The sequence below is a fragment of the Acanthochromis polyacanthus genome, chromosome 8 (genome assembly GCF_021347895.1).
Source record: "Acanthochromis polyacanthus isolate Apoly-LR-REF ecotype Palm Island chromosome 8, KAUST_Apoly_ChrSc, whole genome shotgun sequence".
In the NCBI taxonomy this organism is placed as follows: domain Eukaryota; kingdom Metazoa; phylum Chordata; class Actinopteri; family Pomacentridae; genus Acanthochromis; species Acanthochromis polyacanthus.
This window is the reverse complement of record NC_067120.1, coordinates 621,338-627,181: the sequence shown is the minus strand read 5'-3', so window position 1 is coordinate 627,181 and position 5,844 is coordinate 621,338. Positions and strand designations below refer to the sequence as shown.

General features: G+C 44.9%; 1 long non-coding RNA gene across 1 annotated transcript; it reads right to left on the bottom strand.

Moving 5' to 3' along the window:
- Positions 1–1,350: 1,350 nt before the first annotated feature.
- LOC127535194 (uncharacterized) lies at positions 1,351–1,811 on the bottom strand. The gene is made up of 3 exons (XR_007943861.1): positions 1,712–1,811; positions 1,456–1,519; positions 1,351–1,407 (listed from the first exon to the last, which is right to left on the bottom strand). It is a non-coding gene; the product is annotated as an uncharacterized LOC127535194 (long non-coding RNA).
- Between the last annotated feature and the right edge of the window lie 4,033 nt (positions 1,812–5,844).

Below are 5,844 nucleotides of genomic sequence, written 5' to 3'. Positions count from 1 at the left end.
ATCATCCACTGACTGCTGCTGATGCTTTTCTTTCTGTTTAGACACATTGGGCTCATCTCAATCCTATTCTGAGCGTCCTCGTCTCCTCCTTCTTTGTCTCCTTCGTCCTTGTCTCCTCCGTCCTTGTCTCTCCTCCGTCCTCGTCTCCTCCGTCCTCGTCTCCTCCGTCCTCGTCTACTCCGTCCTCGTCTACTCCGTCCTTGTCTCTCCTCCGTCCTCGTCTCCTCCGTCCTCGTCTCCTCCGTCCTCGTCTACTCCGTCCTTGTCTCTCCTCCGTCCTCGTCTCCTCCGTCCTCGTCTCCTCCGTCCTCGTCTCCTCCGTCCTCGTCTCTCCTCCGTCCTCGTCTCTCCTCCGTCCTCGTCTCCTCCGTCCTCGTGTCTCCTCCGTCCTCGTCTCCTCCGTCCTCGTCTCTCCTCCGTCCTCGTCTCCTCCATCCTCGTCTCCTCCGTCCTCGTCTCCTCCGTCCTCGTCTCTCCTCCGTCCTCGTCTCCTCCGTCCTCGTCTCCTCCATCCTGAGGGACGCATCTCAGTAAAAGAGAAGACAGAGGACTTGGTGTCTCCTCGCTCATATCCTCATGTCTTTCAGACTTTATAGCTCATAAAGTCTGTTAATTCTTAAAAGATTCTAAACATGACATCTGAACTTTCTAATTCTTTTCCTGAACTCTTGCACTGACGGTTGAACTGAGGATGAGCAAACTCAGATTGAGAGAAACAATAACTTCCCAGGGTCTCCAGCAGGGGGCGCTGTACCCCCCAGTCCTGCAGTCTGAGAGGTGATTTCCGTCCTGCTAAAAGCGAAGCCTTTCTCTGGGATGTGTTGCTAATGATCATGATTGATGCTGATGTGTGTGTTGGGTGGATGTGTGTCCTTGTGGAGTCGTAATGATTTAATTACAGTAATGTGGACGTATACATCACGATGTAAGCCAGCTGACCAGCCTTTATATAACCCACCGCTGTGCTCAGGATGCCTGCACACATAAATACACGCACACATAGATACCTGCACACATAGATACCTGCACACATAGATACCTGCACACATAGATACCTGCACACATGACTACCTGCACACATAGATACCTGCACACATGACTACCTGCACACATAGATACACGCACACATAGATACACGCACACATAGATACCTGCACACATGAATACCTGCACACATAGATACACGCACACATAGATACACGCACACATAGATACCTGCACACATAGATACCTGCACACATAGATACCTGCACACATAGATACACGCACACATAGATACACGCACACATAGATACACGCACACATAGATACACGCACACATAGATACCTGCACACATGAATACCTGCACACATGAATACCTGCACACATGACTACCTGCACACATAGATACCTGCACACATAGATACCTGCACACATAGATACACGCACACATAGATACACGCACACATAGATACACGCACACATAGATACACGCACACATAGATACCTGCACACATGAATACCTGCACACATGAATACCTGCACACATGACTACCTGCACACATAGATACCTGCACACATAGATACCTGCACACATAGATACCTGCACACATAGATACCTGCACACATGAATACCTGCACACATGAATACCTGCACACATAGATACCTGCACACATAGATACCTGCACACATAGATACCTGCACACATAGATACCTGCACACATAGATACCTGCACACATGAATACCTGCACACATAGATACCTGCACACATAGATACCTGCACACATAGATACACGCACACATAGATACCTGCACACATAGATACCTGCACACATGAATACCTGCACACATGAATACCTGCACACATGACTACCTGCACACATAGATACCTGCACACATGAATACCTGCACACATGAATACCTGCACACATAGATACACGCACACATAGATACCTGCACACATAGATACCTGCACACATGAATACCTGCACACATGAATACCTGCACACATGAATACCTGCACACATGACTACCTGCACACATAGATACCTGCACACATAGATACCTGCACACATAGATACCTGCACACATGAATACCTGCACACATAGATACCTGCACACATAGATACCTGCACACATAGATACCTGCACACATAGATACCTGCACACATAGATACCTGCACACATAGATACCTGCACACATGAATACCTGCACACATAGATACCTGCACACATAGATACCTGCACACATGAATACCTGCACACATAGATACCTGCACACATAGATACCTGCACACATAGATACCTGCACACATAGATACACGCACACATAGATACACGCACACATAGATATCTGCACACATAGATACCTGCACACATAGATACCTGCACACATAGATACCTGCACACATGAATACCTGCACACATGAATACCTGCACACATGAATACCTGCACACATAGATACCTGCACACATAGATACCTGCACACATGAATACCTGCACACATGAATACCTGCACACATAGATACCTGCACACATAGATACCTGCACACATAGATACCTGCACACATAGATACCTGCACACATGACTACCTGCACACATAGATACCTGCACACATAGATACACGCACACATAGATACCTGCACACATAGATACCTGCACACATAGATACCTGCACACATAGATACCTGCACACATAGATACACGCACACATAGATACACGCACACATAGATATCTGCACACATAGATACCTGCACACATAGATACCTGCACACATGACTACCTGCACACATAGATACCTGCACACATAGATACACGCACACATAGATACACGCACACATAGATACCTGCACACATAGATACCTGCACACATAGATACCTGCACACATAGATACCTGCACACATGACTACCTGCACACATAGATACCTGCACACATAGATACACGCACACATAGATACACGCACACATGAATACCTGCACACATAGATACCTGCACACATAGATACCTGCACACATAGATACCTGCACACATAGATACCTGCACACATGAATACCTGCACACATAGATACCTGCACACATGACTACCTGCACACATAGATACCTGCACACATGACTACCTGCACACATAGATACCTGCACACATAGATACCTGCACACATGACTACCTGCACACATAGATACCTGCACACATAGATACCTGCACACATAGATACCTGCACACATGAATACCTGCACACATGACTACCTGCACACATAGATACCTGCACACATAGATACCTGCACACATAGATACCTGCACACATAGATACCTGCATACATGAATACCACTGTAGCTGAAATATAGATGTTATGCCCATTTTTTATGTCTATTCAGATACTGTTTTTGCATTTGGTGATGCATCTACATGTATATTCATTTCTTTTCCTGTATTGCGGTTAAATGTCAGACATAATTGAATAAGAGCGATTTAGAGAGCAGCTGATTAACATCTGTTTAACCTAAATGCTGTTTTATATTTTATGCATGCTTTACTGCTGCAGCACAGCATGCCAGTGGAAGCTAGTACATGGATTTACACAGTGGTTTTTATCACAATATGAACAAACATTTGTGAATTAAAGAAACAGATATATTTTTTAACATGTGTTAGACCAGGGGTGTCAAACATGCGGCCTGCAGGCCAAAAGTGGTCCTCCAGAGGGTCCAATCCGGTCCTCAAAGAGTAAAAATTACAGAGAAGACATTAACTGCAGATTGTAAATTAGTAAAACTATAAATTTAGAATCATTTGTAGACCATGACCCGTTTGCATCATAAAGTAAAACACTCGATTGTTCTTTGTTCTTTTGTCGTTTTGTGTCTCATTTTTGTCATATTTTGTCATGTTTTTGTTGCTTTTTGTCTGACTTTTGTTGTTTTGATCATAAAGTAAATCCTCTCTGGTTCAGCTCCAGGTGACTAAATGTTGTCACGGTGTCACTGAAAGATATTTTCTGTTCCAAGCTTTAAGATGTAGATTAAATTAAAGTGTAATTCCACTCATGCAGCTTCTAAGAGTCTGTTCGGTTTTTCTGCGCCGTCATCAGAGCCACAGCCCGTTTCATCCTCCATCCCTGAACAACTCCTCTACTTTCAGAATTAGTCCTGAACTGCCCTCCAGAGACGGACCAGGCGAGCCGACCTGGCGCTGGCAAACCCTTGACAGAATTGACTGTCTAAGTGAGTGAGACGTCTGCATGGTCACTCTGAGGCCTTGCTGACCACAGATCAGAACCATCTCACTGCCAGACCATCTGACTTCATTATCCAGCAGCAGGGAGGCTCACAGAGGCTTTAACTGGGTCTCAGGAGACAACCAGCCAGCAAATCACCTCCATCTCAGTGTTTGATGGTCTGCTTTATCCTCTGCTTTCTCTCTGTTCCTACCTGTACTTGGTCTGGCGTCGTCTGATCTCCAGAGCAGGAGAACGGCTCCCAGAGAGGAGAAGGAGAAGGAGAAGTAGGAGGTGGATCCTGTCATAACAGCCCTCTTTGTGCTCTTATAAGAACAGGCCTGCAGATGAAAAGGCTCCATTGTGCTCTCTCCTTGTGTCTCTCTTTGCTTCCCTCTCAAGCATTCTCTTTACCTCACGCTCATTACCGCAGAGCCTTTTATCAACAGCAGATGAATTTAGCTCCGTGTCTTCTTTCCAGTTCTTTTCTATTCTTAACCCTTTTTCCTGCTCCGTCTTTGTGGGTGAAGATGACAGAAGCAGAGAATGTTCACTGCCCTGAGCAGATCCATCCCTGCTGCTTCCTGATCAGAAAACAGACGGTTTAAATGTCAAAGTGAAGCTGAAGTGAAGTCCAAAGTCACTCAGGATGCTTTTACAGAACTGTTTTATTGTATAAAGTGGATTTGATTATTTATGTTTTGCTGCATTCCTGGTAAATGATTTCAGAAAAATCTTTTTCTTTCATATTATGTTTGCTTCTGTGCTAATTTATTTGCTAATGAAAACCAGTAGAGGAGGAATCTGACAGTGAAGTGTTCTGTTTTAAACAGCTGATAAAGGAGATGATGATGAGCAGCACCGACATGATAAAGATAATGATAATGCTACCTCTGTAAACATGGTGATACTTCATAGTTATAGTCCACACATGCAGAGTTTTACAGGTAACTCAGAAACTAAAATCAGGTTTGAATCTAATTTTCTAGGTGATGAGAGTTCAAGGATCACCAGTTAATGATCATTCTACAGTAGAAATGAATCTCTGCACCAACTCCAGGGAAATAAATATAATAGGTGTGAAGACGTTTCACTCTGAACCAAAATTTAACCTTGAAGCAGAAAAGAAAAGTTCTGAGGATCACCAGGGTCACTAGATGATTAACAGATACTGAGATGAAAGGAGATTCTGTTCCTCTGGTGCATCGAGCTAAAAAACAAATAATTCACTCCTACATGGTGGTCTTTGTTTCTTTATTCTGAGATATAAACGATGCAATCACAAAATGTTTGACCTGTTCTTACAAAAAATCAAACCAGACGTGATTAAAGTCAGACTGCTTTCCATTTCAGAGTAATGGAAGGAGTAATGATGTGCAGCGATACACTGTTCCCACTGCTCCCACTGCTCCCACTGTTCCCACTGCTCCCACTGCTCCCACTGCTCCAACTGCTCCCACTGCTCCCACTGCTCCCACTGCTCCCACTGCTCCCACTGCTCCCACTGTTCCCACTGCTCCCACTGTTCCCACTGCTCCCACTGCTCCCACTGCTCCCACTGTTCCCACTGCTCCCACTGCTCCCACTGCTCCAACTGCTCCCACTGCTCCCACTGCTCCCACTGCTCCCACTGCTCCCACTGTTC